At 55.8% G+C, this 20094-nt stretch overlaps 1 protein-coding gene across 1 annotated transcript in view; it reads right to left on the reverse strand.

Annotated features, from left to right (window-relative positions):
* LOC140724071 (uncharacterized) overlaps positions 1 to 20094 on the reverse strand; it is an 83664-nt gene that overhangs the window by 52206 nt on the left and 11364 nt on the right. The window lies entirely within an intron of this gene.

The following is a 20094-nucleotide window of genomic DNA, read 5'->3' on the forward strand; positions in this document are numbered from 1 at the left end:
ACAGGAGTAAGGGGAATGGGGAAGAGGTCCCACAGGAGGAAGGGCGATGGGGAAGAGGTCCCACAGGAGGAAGGGGATGGGGAAGGGAGATCCCACAGGAGGAAGGCGATTGGGAAGAGAGATCACACAGTAGGAAGGAGAATGGGGAAGAGAGATACCACAGGAGGGTGGGGGATGGGGAATAGGTCCAATAGGAGGAAGGCGATAGGGAAGAGCGATCACAGAGTAGGAATGAGAATGGGGAAGAGAGATCCCACAGGAGTAAGGGGGATGGGAAAGAGAGAAACCACAGGAGGAAGAGGGATGAGGAAGAGAGATCCCACAGGAGAAGGGGAAGGTGAATAGAGATCCCACAGGAGAATGTGAAGGCGATGAGAGATCCCACAGGAGCAAGATGGGAAGAGAGATCACATAGGAGCAAGGGGGATGGGAAAGAGAGAAAGCAGAGGAGGAAGAGGGATGCGGCAGAGAGATCCCTCAGGCAAAAGTGTGATAGGGAAGAAATTTCCGGCAGGAGGAACGCGGATGGGGAAGAGAGATCCCACAGTAGGAAGCAGAATCAGGAAGAGAGATCAAACAGGAGGTAGGGGGATGGGGAAGAGAGATCCCACAGGAGAAAGTGGATGGGGAAAAGAGATCCCAAAGGAGGAAGGGGGATGGGGAAGAGAGATCCCATAGGAGGAAGCAGGCTGGGGAAGAGAGATTCAACAGGAGGAAGGCTGATGGGGAAAGGAGATCCCACAGGAGGAAGGGGGCTGGGGAAGAGAGATCCTACAGGAGGAAGGGGGCTGGGGAAGAGAGATCCTACAGGAGGAAGGGGGCTGGGGAAGAGAGATCCTACAGGAGGAAGGGGGCTGGGGAAGAGAGATCCTACAGGAGGAAGGGGGCTGGGGAGAGAGATCCCACAGGAGGAAGGCGGATGTGGAAAAGATATCCCACAGGAGGAAGGGGGATGGGGAAGAGAGATCCCACAGGAGGAAGGGGGATGGGGAAAGGAGATCCCACAGGAGGAAGGGGGATGGGAAATAGAGATCTCACAGGATGAAGGGGATGGGGAAGAGAGATCCCACAGGAGAAGGGGAAGGTGATGAGAGATCCCACAGGAGCAAGATGGGAAGAGAGATCACATAGGAGCAAGGGAGATGGGAAAGAGAGAAACCACAGGAGGAAGAGGGATGGGGAAGAGAGATCCCACAGGAGGAAGGGGGATAGGAAAGCTAGATTTCACAGGAGGAAGGGGGCTGGGGAGAGAGATCCCACAGGAGGAAGGGGGCTGGGGAAAGAGATCCCACAGGAGGAAGGGGGATGGGGAAGAGAGATTCCAAAGGAGGAAGGGGGCTGGGGAGAAAGATCCCACAGGAGGAAGGGGGATGGGGAAGAGAGATTCCAAAGGAGGAAGGGGGCTGGGGAGAGAGATCCCACAGGAGGAAGGGGGATGGGGAAGAGAGATTCCACAGGAGGAAGGAGGATGTGGAAGAGAGTTCCCACAGCAGGAAGGCTGATGGGGAAAAAAAGATCCCACAGGAGGAAGGGGGCTGGGGAAGAGAGATCCTACAGGAGGAAGGGGGATGTGGAAGAGAGATCCCACAGGAGGAAGGGGGATGTGGAAGAGAGTTCCCTCAGGAGGAAGGGAGATGGGGAAGAGAGATCCCACTGCAGGTAGGGGCTGGGGAAAGAGAGATCCCACAGGAGGAAGGGGGCTGGGGAAAGAGAGATCCCACAGGAGGAAGGGGGATGGGGAAGAGAGATCCCACAGGAGGAAGGGGGATGTGGAAGAGAGTTCCCTCAGGAGGAAGGGAGATGGGGAAGAGAGATCCTACTGCAGGTAGGGGGATGGGAAAGAGAGATCCCACAGGAGGAAGGGGGATGGGGAAGAGAGATCCCATAGGAGGAAGGGGGATGTGGAAGAAAGTTCCCACAGGAGGAAGGCTGATGGGGAAAAAGAGATCCCACAGGAGGAAGGGGGCTTGGGACGAGAGATCCTACAGGAGGAAGGGGGCTGGGGAAGAGATATCCCACAGGAGGAAGGCTGATGGGCAAAAAGAGATCCCACAGGAGGAAGGGGGCTTGGGACGAGAAATCCTACAGGAGGAAGGGGGCTGGGGAAGAGAGATTCCACAGGAGGAAGGGGGCTGGGGAGAGAGATCCCACAGGAGGAAGGGGGATGGGGAAGGGAGATCCCAGAGGACGAAGGGGATGGGAAAAAGAGATCCCACAGGAGGAAGAGGGATGGGAAAAAGAGATCCCACAGGTGGAATTGGGATGGGGAAAAGAGATACCACAGTTGTAGGGGGATGGGGAAGAGAGATCCGACGGGAGTAAGGAGAAAGGGGAATAGAGATCCCACAGGAGGAAGGGGATGGGAAAGAGATATCCCACAGGAGGAAGAGGAATGGGGAAGAGAGATCCCGGAGGCGGAAGTGGACATTGAAGAGTGATCCCGCAGTAGGAAGCTGAATCAGGAAGAGAGATCGAAAGGGAGGAAGGAGATCGGGAAAATAAATATACATGGGGGATGGGTAAAGAGATCCCAAAGCAGGAAGGTTAATGGGTGAGAAACATCCCACAGGAGGGAGAGGATGAGGAAATGAGATCCCGCAGGAAGAAGTGGGATGGGGAGAAGAGATCCCACAGGATTTGGGGGTAATGGTAGGAGAGATCCCACAGGAGGAAGGGGGATAGGAAAGAGAGATCAAACGGGAGTAAGGGGAATGGGGAAGAGGTCCCACAGGAGGAAGGGGGATGGGGAAGAGGTCCCACAGGAGGAAGGGGATGGGGAAGGGAGATCCCACAGGAGGAAGGCGATTGGGAAGAGAGATCACACAGTAGGAAGGAGAATGGGGAAGAGAGATACCACAGGAGGGAGGGGGATGGGGAAAGGAGATCCCACAGGAGGAAGGGGGCTGGGGAAGAGCGATCCTACAGGTGGAAGGGTGCTGGGGAAGAGAGATCCTACAGGAGGAAGGGGGCTGGGGAAGAGAGATCCTACAGGAGGAAGGGGGCTGGGGAGAGAGATCCCACAGGAGGAAGGGGGATGTGGAAAAGATATCCCACAGGAGGAAGGGGGATGTGGAAGAAAGTTCCCACAGGAGGAAATAGATGGGAAAAAAGAGATCCCACAGGCGGGAGGGGGATGGGGAAAAGAGATCACAAAGGAGGAAGGGGGATGGTTGAAGAGAGATCCGACTGGGGGAAGGGGGATGCGGCAGAGAGATCCCTCAGGAGGAAGGGTGATAGGGAAGAAATTTCCGGCAGGAGGAAGTGGATGGGGAAGATAGATCCCACAGTAGGAAGCAGAATCAGGAAGAGAGATCAAACAGGAGGTAGGGGGATGGGGAAGAGAGATCCCACAGGAGGAAGGGGGCTGGGGAAGAGAGATTCCACAGGAGGAAGTGGTCTGGGGAAGGGAGATCCTACAGGAGGAAGGGGGCTGGGGAGAGAGATCCCACAGGAGGAAGGGGGATGGGCAAAAAGAGATCCCACAGGAGGAAGGGGGCTTGGGACGAGAAATCCTACAGGAGGAAGGGGGCTGGGGAAGAGAGATTCCACAGGAGGAAGGGGGCTGGGGAGAGAGATCCCACAGGAGGAAGGGGGATGGGGAAGGGAGATCCCAGAGGACGAAGGGGATGGGAAAAAGAGATCCCACAGGAGGAAGAGGGATGGGAAAAAGAGATCCCACAGGTGGAATTGGGATGGGGAAAAGAGATACCACAGTTGTAGGGGGATGGGGAAGAGAGATCCGACGGGAGTAAGGAGAAAGGGGAATAGAGATCCCACAGGAGGAAGGGGATGGGAAAGAGATATCCCACAGGAGGAAGAGGAATGGGGAAGAGAGATCCCGGAGGCGGAAGTGGACATTGAAGAGTGATCCCGCAGTAGGAAGCTGAATCAGGAAGAGAGATCGAAAGGGAGGAAGGAGATCGGGAAAATAAATATACATGGGGGATGGGTAAAGAGATCCCAAAGCAGGAAGGTTAATAGGTGAGAAACATCCCACAGGAGGGAGAGGATGAGGAAATGAGATCCCGCAGGAAGAAGTGGGATGGGGAGAAGAGATCCCACAGGATTTGGGGGTAATGGTAGGAGAGATCCCACAGGAGGAAGGGGGATAGGAAAGAGAGATCAAACGGGAGTAAGGGGAATGGGGAAGAGGTCCCACAGGAGGAAGGGGGATGGGGAAGAGGTCCCACAGGAGGAAGGGGATGGGGAAGGGAGATCCCACAGGAGGAAGGCGATTGGGAAGAGAGATCACACAGTAGGAAGGAGAATGGGGAAGAGAGATACCACAGGAGGGAGGGGGATGGGGAAAGGAGATCCCACAGGAGGAAGGGGGCTGGGGAAGAGCGATCCTACAGGTGAAAGGGGGCTGGGGAAGAGAGATCCTACAGGAGGAAGGGGGCTGGGGAAGAGAGATCCTACAGGAGGAAGGGGGCTGGGGAGAGAGATCCCACAGGAGGAAGGGGGATGTGGAAAAGATATCCCACAGGAGGAAGGGGGATGTGGAAGAAAGTTCCCACAGGAGGAAATAGATGGGAAAAAAGAGATCCCACAGGCGGGAGGGGGTTGGGGAAAAGAGATCCCAAAGGAGGAAGGGGGATGGTTGAAGAGAGATCCCACTGGGGGAAGGGGGATGCGGCAGAGAGATCCCTCAGGTGTAAGGGTGATAGGGAAGAATTTTCCGGCAGGAGGAAGTGGGTGGGGAAGATAGATCCCACAGTAGGAAGCAGAATCAGGAAGAGAGATCAAACAGGAGGTAGGGGGATGGGGAAGAGAGATCCCACAGGAGGAAGGGAGCTGGGGAAGAGAGATTCCACAGGAGGAAGTGGTCTGGGGAAGAGAGATCCTACAGGAGGAAGGGGGCTGGGGAGAGAGATCCCACAGGAGGAAGGGGGATGGGGAAGAGAGATTCCAAAGGAGGAAGGGGGCTGGGGAGAGAGATCCCACAGGAGGAAGGGGGATGGGGAAGAGAGATTCCACAGGAGGAAGGGGGATGTGGAAGAAAGTTCCCACAGGAGGAAGGCTGATGGGGAAAAAGAGATCCCACAGGGGGAAGGGGGCTGGGGAAGAGAGATCCTACAGGAGGAAGGGGGATGTGGAAGAGAGTTCCCTCAGGAGGAAGGGAGATGGGGAAGAGAGATCCCACTGCAGGTAGGGGCTGGGGAAAGAGAGATCCCACAGGAGGAAGGGGGCTGGGGAAAGAGAGATCCCACAGGAGGAAGGGGGATGGGGAAGAGAGATCGCACAGGAGGAAGGGGGATGTGGAAGAGAGTTCCCTCAGGAGGAAGGGAGATGGGGAAGAGAGATCCTACTGCAGGTAGGGGGATGGGAAAGAGAGATCCCACAGGAGGAAGTGGGATGGGGAAGAGAGATCCCACAGGAGGAAGGGGGATGTGGAAGAAAGTTCCCACAGGAGGAAGGCTGATGGGGAAAAAGAGATCCCACAGGAGGAAGGGGGCTGGGGAAGAGAGATCCTATAGGAGGAAGGGGGATGTGGAAGAGTGATCCCACAGGAGGAATGGGGATGAGGAAGAGTGTTCCCACAGGAGGAAGGGAGATGGGGAAGAGAGATCCCACAGGAGGAAGGGGGATGTGGAAGAGAGTTCCCTCAGGAGGAAGGTAGATGGGGAAGAGAGATCCTACTGCAGGTAGGGGGATGGGAAAGAGAGATCCCACAGGAGGAAGGGGGATGGGGAATAGACGTCCCACAGGAGGAAGGGGGCTGGGGAAGAGAGATCCCACAGGAGGAAGGGGGATGTGGAAGAAAGTTCCCACAGGAGGAAATAGATGGGAAAAAAGAGATCCCACAGGCGGGAGGGGGATGGGGAAAAGAGATCCCAAAGGAGGAAGGGGGATGGTTGAAGAGAGATCCCACAGGGGGAAGGGGGATGCGGCAGAGAGATCCCTCAGGAGGAAGGGTGATAGGGAAGAAATTTCCGGCAGGAGGAAGTGGATGGGGAAGAGAGATCCCACAGTAGGAAGCAGAATCAGGAAGAGAGATCGAACAGGAGGTAGGGGGATGGGGAAGAGAGATCCCACAGGAGGAAGGGGGCTGGGGAAGAGAGATTCCACAGGAGGAAGTGGTCTGGGGAAGAGAGATCCTACAGGAGGAAGGGGGCTGGGGAGAGAGATCCCACAGGAGGAAGGGGGATGGGGAAGAGAGATTCCAAAGGAGGAAGGGGGCTGGGGAGAGAGATCCCACAGGAGGAAGGGGGATGGGAAAGAGAGATCCCACAGGAGGAAGTGGGATGGGGAAGAGAGATCCCACAGGAGGAAGGGGGATGTGGAAGAAAGTTCCCACAGGAGGAAGGCTGATGGGGAAAAAGAGATCCCACAGGAGGAAGGGGGCTTGGGACGAGAGATCCTACAGGAGGAAGGGGGCTGGGGAAGAGATATCCCACAGGAGGAAGGCTGATGGGCAAAAAGAGATCCCACAGGAGGAAGGGGGCTTGGGACGAGAAATCCTACAGGAGGAAGGGGGCTGGGGAAGAGAGATTCCACAGGAGGAAGAGGGCTGGGGAGAAAGATCCCACAGGAGGAAGGGGGATGGGGAAGGGAGATCCCACAGGAAAAAGGGGGATGGGGAAGAGAGATCACACAGTAGGAAGGAGAATGGGGAATCGACTTCCCAGAGGAGGAGGGGGATGGGGAAGAGTGATCCCAGTGGAGGAAGTGGTTATAGAGAAGAGAGATCCTACAGGCGGAATGGGATGGGAGTTGAGATCCCAGAGGACGAAGGGGATGGGAAAAAGAGATCCCACAGGAGGAAGAGGGATGGGAAAAAGAGATCCCACAGGTGGAATTGGGATGGGGAAAAGAGATACCACAGTTGTAGGGGGATGGGGAAGAGGGATCCCACGGGAGTAAGGAGAAAGGGGAAGAGAGATCCCACAGGAGGAAGGGGATGGGAAAGAGATATCCCACAGGAGGAAGAGGGATGGGGAAGACAGATCCCGGAGGCGGAAGTGGACATTGAAGAGAGATCCCGAGGTAGGAAGCTGAATCAGGAAGAGAGATCGAAAGGGAGGAAGGAGATCGGGAAAATAAATATACATGGGGGATGGGTAAAGAGATCCCAAAGCAGGAAGGTTAATGGGTGAGAAACATCCCACAGGAGGGAGAGGATGAGGAAATGAGATCCCGCAGGAAGAAGTGGGATGGGGAGAAGAGATCCCACAGGATTTGGGGGTAATGGTAGGAGAGATCCCACAGGAGGAAGGGGGATAGGAAAGAGAGATCAAACAGGAGTAAGGGGAATGGGGAAGAGGTCCCACAGGAGGAAGGGCGATGGGGAAGAGGTCCCACAGGAGGAAGGGGATGGGGAAGGGAGATCCCACAGGAGGAAGGCGATTGGGAAGAGAGATCAAACAGGAGGTAGGGGGATGGGGAAGAGAGATCCCACAGGAGGAAGAGGGATGCGGCAGTGAGATCCCTCAGGAGAAAGGGTGATAGGGAAGAAATTTCCGGCAGGAGGAAGTGGATGGGGAAGAGAGATCCCAAAGTAGGAAGCAGAATCAGGAAGAGAGATCAAACAGGAGGTAGGGGGATGGGGAAGAGAGATCCCACAGGACGAAGGGGGCTGGGGAAGAGAGATTCCACAGGAGGAAGGGGTCTGGGGAAGAGAGATCCTACAGGAGGAAGGGGGCTGGGGAGAGAGATCCCACAGGAGGAAGGGGGATGGGGAAGAGAGATTCCACAGGAGGAAGGGGGCTGGGGAGAGAGATCCCACAGGAGGAAGGGGGATGGGGAAGAGAGATCCCACAGGAGGAAGGGGGATGGGGAAGAGAGATTCCACAGGAGGAAGGGGGATGTGGAAGAAAGTTCCCACAAGAGGAAGGCTGATGGGGAAAAAGAGATCCCACAGGAGGAAGGGGGCTGGGGAAGAGAGATCCTACAGGAGGAAGGGGGATGTGGAAGAGTGATCCCACAGGAGGAATGGGGATGTGGCAGAGAGTTCCCACAGGAGGAAGGGAGATGGGGAAGAGAGATCCCACAGGAGGAAGGGGGATGTGGAAGAGAGTTCCCTCAGGAGGAAGGTAGATGGGGAAGAGAGATCCTACTGCAGGTAGGGGGATGGGAAAGAGAGATCCCACAGGAGGAAGGGGGATGGGGAAGAGAGATCCCACAGGAGGAAGAGGATGCGTAAGAGATATCCCACAGGAGGAAGAGGGATGGGGAATAGACATCCCACAGGAGGAAGGGGGCTGGGGAAGAGAGATCCCACAGGAGGAAGGGGGATGTGGAAGAAAGTTCCCACAGGAGGAAATAGATGGGAAAAAAGAGATCCCACAGGCGGGAGGGGGATGGGGAAAAGAGATCCCAAAGGAGGAAGGGGGATGGTTGAAGAGAGATCCCACAGGGGGAAGGGGATGCGGCAGAGAGATCCCTCAGGAGGAAGGGTGATAGGGAAGAAATTTCCGGCAGGAGGAAGTGGATGGGGAAGAGAGATCCCACAGTAGGAAGCAGAATCAGGAAGAGAGATCAAACAGGAGGTAGGGGGATGGGGAAGAGAGATCCCACAGGAGGAAGGGGGCTGGGGAAGAGAGATTCCACAGGAGGAAGTGGTCTGGGGAAGAGAGATCCTACAGGAGGAAGGGGGCTGGGGAGAGAGATCCCACAGGAGGAAGGGGGATGGGGAAGAGAGATTCCAAAGGAGGAAGGGGGCTGGGGAGAGAGATCCCACAGGAGGAAGGGGGATGGGAAAGAGAGATCCCACAGGAGAAAGTGGGATGGGGAAGAGAGATCCCACAGGAGGAAGGGGGATGTGGAAGAAAGTTCCCACAGGAGGAAGGCTGATGGGGAAAAAGAGATCCCACAGGAGGAAGGGGGCTTGGGACGAGAGATCCTACAGGAGGAAGGGGGCTGGGGAAGAGATATCCCACAGGAGGAAGGCTGATGGGCAAAAAGAGATCCCACAGGAGGAAGGGGGCTTGGGACGAGAAATCCTACAGGAGGAAGGGGGCTGGGGAAGAGAGATTCCACAGGAGGAAGGTGGCTGGGGAGAAAGATCCCACAGGAGGAAGGGGGATGGGGAAGGGAGATCCCACAGGAAAAAGGGGGATGGGGAAGAGAGATCACACAGTAGGAAGGAGAATGGGGAATCGACTTCCCAGAGGAGGAGGGGGATGGGGAAGAGTGATCCCAGTGGAGGAAGAGGGATGGGAAAAAGAGATCCCACAGGTGGAATTGGGATGGGGAAAAGAGATACCACAGTTGTAGGGGGATGGGGAAGAGGGATCCCACGGGAGTAAGGAGAAAGGGGAAGAGAGATCCCACAGGAGGAAGGGGATGGGAAAGAGATATCCCACAGGAGGAAGAGGGATGGGGAAGAGAGATCCCGGAGGCGGAAGTGGACATTGAAGAGAGATCCCGAGGTAGGAAGCTGAATCAGGAAGAGAGATCGAAAGGGAGGAAGGAGATCGGGAAAATAAATATACATGGGGGATGGGTAAAGAGATCCCAAAGCAGGAAGGTTAATGGGTGTGAAACATCCCACAGGAGGGAGAGGATGAGGAAATGAGATCCCGCAGGAAGAAGTGGGATGGGGAGAAGAGATCCCACAGGATTTGGGGGTAATGGTAGGAGAGATCCCACAGGAGGAAGGGGGATAGGAAAGAGAGATCAAACAGGAGTAAGGGGAATGGGGAAGAGGTCCCACAGGAGGAAGGGCGATGGGGAAGAGGTCCCACAGGAGGAAGGGGATGGGGAAGGGAGATCCCACAGGAGGAAGGCGATTGGGAAGAGAGATCACACAGTAGGAAGGAGAATGGGGAAGAGAGATACCACAGGAGGGAGGGGGATGGGGAATAGGTCCAATAGGAGGAAGGCGATAGGGAAGAGCGATCACAGAGTAGGAAGGAGAATGGGGAAGAGAGATCCCACAGGAGGAAGGGGGATGGGAAAGAGAGAAACCACAGGAGGAAGAGGGATGAGGAAGAGAGATCCCACAGGAGAAGGGGAAGGTGAATAGAGATCCCACAGGAGAATGGGAAGGCGATGAGAGATCCCACAGGAGCAAGATGGGAAGAGAGATCACATAGGAGCAAGGGGGATGGGAAAGAGAGAAACCACAGGAGGAAGAGGGATGCGGCAGAGAGATCCCTCAGGCGAAAGTGTGATAGGGAAGAAATTTCCCGCAGGAGGAACGCGGATGGGGAAGAGAGATCCCACAGTAGGAAGCAGAATCAGGAAGAGAGATCAAACAGGAGGTAGGGGGATGGGGAAGAGAGATCCCACAGGAGAAAGTGGATGGGGAAAAGAGATCCCAAAGGAGGAAGGGGGATGGGGAAGAGAGATCCCATAGGAGGAAGGGGGCTGGGGAAGAGAGATTCAACAGGAGGAAGGCTGATGGGGAAAGGAGATCCCACAGGAGGAAGGGGGCTGGGGAAGAGAGATCCTACAGGAGGAAGGGGGCTGGGGAAGAGAGATCCTACAGGAGGAAGGGGGCTGGGGAAGAGAGATCCTACAGGAGGAAGGGGGCTGGGGAAGAGAGATCCTACAGGAGGAAGGGGGCTGGGGAGAGAGATCCCACAGGAGAAAGGGGGATGTGGAAAAGATATCCCACAGGAGGAAGGGGGATGGGGAAGAGAGATCCCACAGGAGGAAGGGGGATGGGGAAAGGAGATCCCACAGGAGGAAGGGGGATGGGAAATAGAGATCTCACAGGATGAAGGGGATGGGGAAGAGAGATCCCACAGGAGAAGGGGAAGGTGATGAGAGATCCCACAGGAGCAAGATGGGAAGAGAGATCACATAGGAGCAAGGGGGATGGGAAAGAGAGAAACCACAGGAGGAAGAGGGATGGGGAAGAGAGATCCCACAGGAGGAAGGGGGATAGGAAAGCGAGATTTCACAAGAGGAAGGGGGCTTGGGAGAGAGATCCCACAGGAGGAAGGGGGCTGGGGAAGAGAGATTCCACAGGAGGAAGGGGGATGTGGAAGAAAGTTCCCACAAGAGGAAGGCTGATGGGGAAAAAGAGATCCCACAGGGGGAAGGGGGCTGGGGAAGAGAGATCCTACAGGAGGAAGGGGGCTGGGGAAGAGAGATCCCACAGGAGGAAGGGGGATGTGGAAGAAAGTTCCCACAGGAGGAAATAGATGGGAAAAAAGAGATCCCACATGCGGGAGGGGGATGGGGAAAGAGATCCCACAGGAGTAAGGGGGATGGGGAAGAGAGATTCCAAAGGAGGAAGGGGGCTGGGGAGAAAGATCCCACAGGAGGAAGGGGGATGGGGAAGAGAGATTCCAAAGGAGGAAGGGGGCTGGGGAGAGAGATCCCACAGGAGGAAGGGGGATGGAGAAGAGTGATTCCACAGGAGGAAGGAGGATGTGGAAGAAAGTTCCCACAGGAGGAAGGCTGATGGGGAAAAAGAGATCCCACAGGAGGAAGGGGGCTGGGGAAGAGAGATCCCACAGGAGGAAGGGGGATGTGGAAGAGAGATCCCACAGGAGGAAGGGGGATGTGGAATAGAGTTCCCTCAGGAGGAAGGGAGATGGGGTAGAGAGATCCCACTGCAGGTAGGGGCTTGGGAAAGAGAGATCCCACAGGAGGAAGGGGGCTGGGGAAAGAGAGATCCCACAGGAGGAAGGGGGATGGGGAAGAGAGATCCCACAGGAGGAAGGGGGATGTGGAAGAGAGTTCCCTCAGTAGGAAGGGAGATGGGGAAGAGAGATCCTACTGCAGGTAGGGGGATGGGAAAGAGAGATCCCACAGGAGGAAGGGGGATGTGGAAGAGAGTTCCCTCAGGAGGAAGGGAGATGGGGAAGAGAGATCCTACTGCAGGTAGGGGGATGGGAAAGAGAGATCCCACAGGAGGAAGGGGGATGGGGAAGAGAGATCCCACAGGTGGAAGGGGGATGTGGAAGAAAGTTCCCACAGGAGGAAGGCTGATGGGGAAAAAGAGATCCTACAGGAGTAAGGGGGCTTGGGACGAGAGATCCTACAGGAGGAAGGGGGCTGGGGAAGAGATATCCCACAGGAGGAAGGCTGATGGGCAAAAAGAGATCCCACAGGAGGAAGGGGGCTTGGGTCGAGAAATCCTACAGGAGGAAGGGGGCTGGGGAAGAGATATCCCACAGGAGGAAGGCTGATGGGTAAAAAGAGATCCCACAGGAGGAAGGGGGCTTGGGACGTGAAATCCTACAGGAGGAAGGGGGCTGGGGAAGAGAGATTCCACAGGAGGAAGGGGGCTGGGGAGAGAGATCCCACAGGAGGAAGGGGGATGGGAAGGGAGATCGCACAGGAAAAAGGGGGATGGGGAAGAGAGATCACATAGTAGGAAGGAGAATGGGGAATCGACTTCCCAGAGGAGGAGGGGGATGGGGAAGAGTGATCCCAGTGGAGGAAGTGGATATAGAGAAGAGAGATCCCACAGGCGGAATGGAATGGGAAGAGAGATCCCAGAGGACGAAGGGGATGGGAAAAAGAGATCCCACAGGAGGAAGAGGGATGGGAAAAAGAGATCCCACAGGTGGAATTGGGATGGGGAAAAGAGATACCACAGTCGTAGGGGGATGGGGAAGAGAGAGCCTACGGGAGTAAGGAGAAAGGGGAAGAGAGATCCCACAGGAGGAAGGGGATGGGAAAGAGATATCCCACAGGAGGAAGAGGGATGGGGAAGAGAGATCCCGGAGGCGGAAGTGGACATTGAAGAGAGATCCCGCAGTAGGAAGCTGAATCAGGAAGAGAGATCGAAAGGGAGGAAGGAGATCGGGAAAATAAATATACATGGGGGATGGGTAAAGAGATCCCAAAGCAGGAAGGTTAATGGGTGAGAAACATCCCACAGGAGGGAGAGGATGTGGAAATGAGATCCCGCAGGAAGAAGTGGGAGGGGGAGAAGAGATCCCACAGGATTTGGGGGTAACGGTAGGAGAGGTCCCACAGGAGGAAGGGGGATGGGGAAGAGGTCCCACAGGAGGAAGGGGATGGGGAAGGGAGATCACACAGGAGGAAGGCGATTGGGAAGAGAGATCACACAGTAGGAAGGAGAATGGGGAAGAGAGATACCACAGGAGGGAGGGGGATGGGGAAAGGAGATCCCACAGGAGGAAGGGGGCTGGGGAAGAGCGATCCCACAGGAGAAAGTGGATGGGGAAAAGAGATCCCAAAGGAGGAAGGGGGATGGGGAAGAGAGATCCCATAGGAGGAAGGGGGCTGGGGAAGAGAGATTCAACAGGTGGAAGGCTGATGGGGAAAGGAGATCCCACAGGAGGAAGGGGGCTGGGGAAGAGAGATCCTACAGGAGGAAGGGGGCTGGGGAAGAGAGATCCTACAGGAGGAAGGGGGCTGGGGAAGAGAGATCCTACAGGAGGAAGGGGGCTGGGGAGAGAGATCCCACAGGAGGAAGGGGGATATGGAAAAGATATCCCACAGGAGGAAGGGGGATGGGGAAGAGAGATCACATAGGAGCAAGGGGGATGGGAAAGAGAGAAACCACAGGAGGAAGAGGGATGGGGAAGAGAGATCCCACAGGAGAAGGGGAAGGTGAATAGAGATCCCACAGGAGAATGGGAAGGCGATGAGAGATCCCACAGGAGCAAGATCGGAAGAGAGATCACATAGGAGCAAGGGGGATGGGAAAGAGAGAAACCACAGGAGGAAGTGGGATGCGGCAGAGAGATCCCTCAGGCGAAAGTGTGATAGGGAAGAAATTTCCGGCAGGAGGAACGCGGATGGGGAAGAGAGATCCCACAGGAGAAAGTGGATGGGGAAAAGAGATCCCAAAGGAGGAAGGGGGATGGGGAAGAGACATCCCATAGGAGGAAGGGGGCTGGGGAAGAGAGATTCAACAGGAGGAAGGCTGATTGGGAAAGGAGATCCCACAGGAGGAAGTGGGATGTGGAAAAGATATCCCACAGGAGGAAGGGGGATGGGGAAGAGAGATCCCACTGGAGGAAGGGGGATGTGGAAGAAAGTTCCCACAGGAGGAAGGCTTATGGGGAAAAAGAGATCCCACAGGAGGAAGGGGGCTGGGGAAGAGAGATCCCACAGGAGGAAGGGGGCTGGGGAAGAGAGATCCTACAGGAGGAAGGGGGCTGGGGAAGAGAGATCCTACAGGAGGAAGGGGGCTGGGGAGAGAGATCCCACAGGAGGAAGTGGGATGTGGAAGAGAGTTCTCTCAGGAGGAAATAGATAGGAAAAAAGAGATCCCACAGGAGGAAGGGGGATGTGGAAGAAAGTTCCCACAGGAGGAAGGCTGATGGGGAAAAAGAGATCCCACAGGAGGAAGGGGGCTTGGGACGAGAGATCCTACAGGAGGAAGGGGGCTGGGGAAGAGATATCCCACAGGAGGAAGGCTGATGGGCAAAAAGAGATCCCACAGGAGGAAGGGGGCTTGGGACGAGAAATCCTACAGGAGGAAGGGGGCTGGGGAAGAGAGATTCCACAGGAGGAAGGTGGCTGGGGAGAAAGATCCCACAGGAGGAAGGGGGATGGGGAAGGGAGATCCCACAGGAAAAAGGGGGATGGGGAAGAGAGATCACACAGTAGGAAGGAGAATGGGGAATCGACTTCCCAGAGGAGGAGGGGGATGGGGAAGAGTGATCCCAGTGGAGGAAGTGGTTATAGAGAAGAGAGATCCTACAGGCGGAATGGGATGGGAAGTGAGATCCCAGAGGACGAAGGGGATGGGAAAAAGAGATCCCACAGGAGGAAGAGGGATGGGAAAAAGAGATCCCACAGGTGGAATTGGGATGGGGAAAAGAGATACCACAGTTGTAGGGGGATGGGGAAGAGGGATCCCACGGGAGTAAGGAGAAAGGGGAAGAGAGATCCCACAGGAGGAAGGGGATGGGAAAGAGATATCCCACAGGAGGAAGAGGGATGGGGAAGAGAGATCCCGGAGGCGGAAGTGGACATTGAAGAGAGATCCCGAGGTAGGAAGCTGAATCAGGAAGAGAGATCGAAAGGGAGGAAGGAGATCGGGAAAATAAATATACATGGGGGATGGGTAAAGAGATCCCAAAGCAGGAAGGTTAATGGGTGTGAAACATCCCACAGGAGGGAGAGGATGAGGAAATGAGATCCCGCAGGAAGAAGTGGGATGGGGAGAAGAGATCCCACAGGATTTGGGGGTAATGGTAGGAGAGATCCCACAGGAGGAAGGGGGATAGGAAAGAGAGATCAAACAGGAGTAAGGGGAATGGGGAAGAGGTCCCACAGGAGGAAGGGCGATGGGGAAGAGGTCCCACAGGAGGAAGGGGATGGGGAAGGGAGATCCCACAGGAGGAAGGCGATTGGGAAGAGAGATCACACAGTAGGAAGGAGAATGGGGAAGAGAGATACCACAGGAGGGAGGGGGATGGGGAATAGGTCCAATAGGAGGAAGGCGATAGGGAAGAGCGATCACAGAGTAGGAAGGAGAATGGGGAAGAGAGATCCCACAGGAGGAAGGGGGATGGGAAAGAGAGAAACCACAGGAGGAAGAGGGATGAGGAAGAGAGATCCCACAGGAGAAGGGGAAGGTGAATAGAGATCCCACAGGAGAATGGGAAGGCGATGAGAGATCCCACAGGAGCAAGATGGGAAGAGAGATCACATAGGAGCAAGGGGGATGGGAAAGAGAGAAACCACAGGAGGAAGAGGGATGCGGCAGAGAGATCCCTCAGGCGAAAGTGTGATAGGGAAGAAATTTCCCGCAGGAGGAACGCGGATGGGGAAGAGAGATCCCTCAGTAGGAAGCAGAATCAGGAAGAGAGATCAAACAGGAGGTAGGGGGATGGGGAAGAGAGATCCCACAGGAGAAAGTGGATGGGGAAAAGAGATCCCAAAGGAGGAAGGGGGATGGGGAAGAGAGATCCCATAGGAGGAAGGGGGCTGGGGAAGAGAGATTCAACAGGAGGAAGGCTGATGGGGAAAGGAGATCCCACAGGAGGAAGGGGGCTGGGGAAGAGAGATCCTACAGGAGGAAGGGGGCTGGGGAAGAGAGATCCTACAGGAGGAAGGGGGCTGGGGAAGAGAGATCCTACAGGAGGAAGGGGGCTGGGGAAGAGAGATCCTACAGGAGGAAGGGGGCTGGGGAGAGAGATCCCACAGGAGAAAGGGGGATGTGGAAAAGATATCCCACAGGAGGAAGGGGGATGGGGAAGAGAGATCCCACAGGAGGAAGGGGGATGGGGAAAGGAGATCCCACAGGAGGAAGGGGGATGGGAAATAGAGATCTCACAGGATGAAGGGGATGGGGAAGAGAGATCCCACAGGAGAAGGGGAAGGTGATGAGAGATCCCACAGGAGCAAGATGGGAAGAGAGATCACATAGGAGCAAGGGGGATGGGAAAGAGAGAAACCACAGGAGGAAGAGGGATGGGGAAGAGAGATCCCACAGGAGGAAGGGGGATAGGAAAGCGAGATTTCACAGGAGGAAAAGGGCTTGGGAGAGAGATCCCACAGGAGGAAGGGGGCTGGGGAAGAGAGATTCCACAGGAGGAAGGGGGATGTGGAAGAAAGTTCCCACAAGAGGAAGGCTGATGGGGAAAAAGAGATCCCACAGGGGGAAGGGGGCTGGGGAAGAGAGATCCTACAGGAGGAAGGGGGCTGGGGAAGAGAGATCCCACAGGAGGAAGGGGGATGTGGAAGAAAGTTCCCACAGGAGGAAATAGATGGGAAAAAAGAGATCCCACAGGCGGGAGGGGGATGGGGAAAGAGATCCCACAGGAGTAAGGGGGATGGGGAAGAGAGATTCCAAAGGAGGAAGGGGGCTGGGGAGAAAGATCCCACAGGAGGAAGGGGGATGGGGAAGAGAGATTCCAAAGGAGGAAGGGGGCTGGGGAGAGAGATCCCACAGGAGGAAGGGGGATGGAGAAGAGTGATTCCACAGGAGGAAGGAGGATGTGGAAGAAAGTTCCCACAGGAGGAAGGCTGATGGGGAAAAAGAGATCCCACAGGAGGAAGGGGGCTGGGGAAGAGAGATCCTACAGGAGGAAGGGGGATGTGGAAGAGAGATCCCACAGGAGGAAGGGGGATGTGGAATAGAGTTCCCTCAGGAGGAAGGGAGATGGGGTAGAGAGATCCCACTGCAGGTAGGGGCTTGGGAAAGAGAGATCCCACAGGAGGAAGGGGGCTGGGGAAAGAGAGATCCCACAGGAGGAAGGGGGATGGGGAAGAGAGATCCCACAGGAGGAAGGGGGATGTGGAAGAGAGTTCCCTCAGTAGGAAGGGAGATGGGGAAGAGAGATCCTACTGCAGGTAGGGGGATGGGAAAGAGAGATCCCACAGGAGGAAGGGGGATGTGGAAGAGAGTTCCCTCAGGAGGAAGGGAGATGGGGAAGAGAGATCCTACTGCAGGTAGGGGGATGGGAAAGAGAGATCCCACAGGAGGAAGGGGGATGGGGAAGAGAGATCCCACAGGTGGAAGGGGGATGTGGAAGAAAGTTCCCACAGGAGGAAGGCTGATGGGGAAAAAGAGATCCTACAGGAGTAAGGGGGCTTGGGACGAGAGATCCTACAGGAGGAAGGGGGCTGGGGAAGAGATATCCCACAGGAGGAAGGCTGATGGGCAAAAAGAGATCCCACAGGAGGAAGGGGGCTTGGGTCGAGAAATCCTACAGGAGGAAGGGGGCTGGGGAAGAGATATCCCACAGGAGGAAGGCTGATGGGCAAAAAGAGATCCCACAGGAGGAAGGGGGCTTGGGACGTGAAATCCTACAGGAGGAAGGGGGCTGGGGAAGAGAGATTCCACAGGAGGAAGGGGGCTGGGGAGAGAGATCCCACAGGAGGAAGGGGGATGGGAAGGGAGATCGCACAGGAAAAAGGGGGATGGGGAAGAGAGATCACACAGTAGGAAGGAGAATGGGGAATCGACTTCCCAGAGGAGGAGGGGGATGGGGAAGAGTGATCCCAGTGGAGGAAGTGGATATAGAGAAGAGAGATCCCACAGGCGGAATGGAATGGGAAGAGAGATCCCAGAGGACGAAGGGGATGGGAAAAAGAGATCCCACAGGAGGAAGAGGGATGGGAAAAAGAGATCCCACAGGTGGAATTGGGATGGGGAAAAGAGATACCACAGTCGTAGGGGGATGGGGAAGAGAGAGCCTACGGGAGTAAGGAGAAAGGGGAAGAGAGATCCCACAGGAGGAAGGGGATGGGAAAGAGATATCCCACAGGAGGAAGAGGGATGGGGAAGAGAGATCCCGGAGGCGGAAGTGGACATTGAAGAGAGATCCCGCAGTAGGAAGCTGAATCAGGAAGAGAGATCGAAAGGGAGGAAGGAGATCGGGAAAATAAATATACATGGGGGATGGGTAAAGAGATCCCAAAGCAGGAAGGTTAATGGGTGAGAAACATCCCACAGGAGGGAGAGGATGTGGAAATGAGATCCCGCAGGAAGAAGTGGGAGGGGGAGAAGAGATCCCACAGGATTTGGGGGTAACGGTAGGAGAGGTCCCACAGGAGGAAGGGGGATGGGGAAGAGGTCCCACAGGAGGAAGGGGATGGGGAAGGGAGATCACACAGGAGGAAGGCGATTGGGAAGAGAGATCACACAGTAGGAAGGAGAATGGGGAAGAGAGATACCACAGGAGGGAGGGGGATGGGGAAAGGAGATCCCACAGGAGGAAGGGGGCTGGGGAAGAGCGATCCCACAGGAGAAAGTGGATGGGGAAAAGAGATCCCAAAGGAGGAAGGGGGATGGGGAAGAGAGATGCCATAGGAGGAAGGGGGCTGGGGAAGAGAGATTCAACAGGTGGAAGGCTGATGGGGAAAGGAGATCCCACAGGAGGAAGGGGGCTGGGGAAGAGAGATCCTACAGGAGGAAGGGGGCTGGGGAAGAGAGATCCTACAGGAGGAAGGGGGCTGGGGAAGAGAGATCCTACAGGAGGAAGGGGGCTGGGGAGAGAGATCCCACAGGAGGAAGGGGGATATGGAAAAGATATCCCACAGGAGGAAGGGGGATGGGGAAGAGAGATCACATAGGAGCAAGGGGGATGGGAAAGAGAGAAACCACAGGAGGAAGAGGGATGGGGAAGAGAGATCCCACAGGAGAAGGGGAAGGTGAATAGAGATCCCACAGGAGAATGGGAAGGCGATGAGAGATCCCACAGGAGCAAGATCGGAAGAGAGATCACATAGGAGCAAGGGGGATGGGAAAGAGAGAAACCACAGGAGGAAGTGGGATGCGGCAGAGAGATCCCTCAGGCGAAAGTGTGATAGGGAAGAAATTTCCGGCAGGAGGAACGCGGATGGGGAAGAGAGATCCCACAGGAGAAAGTGGATGGGGAAAAGAGATCCCAAAGGAGGAAGGGGGATGGGGAAGAGACATCCCATAGGAGGAAGGGGGCTGGGGAAGAGAGATTCAACAGGAGGAAGGCTGATTGGGAAAGGAGATCCCACAGGAGGAAGTGGGATGTGGAAAAGATATCCCACAGGAGGAAGGGGGATGGGGAAGAGAGATCCCCCTGGAGGAAGGGGGATGTGGAAGAAAGTTCCCACAGGAGGAAGGCTTATGGGGAAAAAGAGATCCCACAGGAGGAAGGGGGCTGGGGAAGAGAGATCCCACAGGAGGAAGGGGGCTGGGGAAGAGAGATCCTACAGGAGGAAGGGGGCTGGGGAAGAGAGATCCTACAGGAGGAAGGGGGCTGGGGAGAGAGATCCCACAGGAGGAAGTGGGATGTGGAAGAGAGTTCTCTCAGGAGGAAATAGATAGGAAAAAAGAGATCCCACAGGAGGAAGGGGGATGTGGAAGAAAGTTCCCACAGGAGGAAGGCTTATGGGGAAAAAGAGATCCCACAGGAGGAAGGGGGCTGGGGAAGAGAGATCCCACAGGAGGAAGGGGGCTGGGGAAGAGCGATCCTACAGGAGGCAGGGGGCTGGGGAAGAGAGATCCTACAGGAGGAAGGGGGCTGGGGAGAGAGATCGCACAGGAGGAAGGGGGATGTGGAAGAGAGTTCCCTCAGGAGGAAATAGATAGGAAAAAAGAGATCCCACAGGAGGAAGGGGGATGGGGATGAGAGATCCCACAGGAGGATGGGGATGGGGAAGAGATCCCACAGGACGAAATAGATAGGGAAGAGTGATCCCACAGGAGGAAGGAGAAATGGGAAGAGAGATCCCACAGGAGGAAGGGTGATGGGGAAAAGAGATCCCACACGTGGAAGGCGGATG

The sequence above is a fragment of the Hemitrygon akajei genome, unplaced genomic scaffold (genome assembly GCF_048418815.1).
Source record: "Hemitrygon akajei unplaced genomic scaffold, sHemAka1.3 Scf000158, whole genome shotgun sequence".
NCBI classification, from domain to species: Eukaryota; Metazoa; Chordata; class Chondrichthyes; order Myliobatiformes; family Dasyatidae; genus Hemitrygon; species Hemitrygon akajei.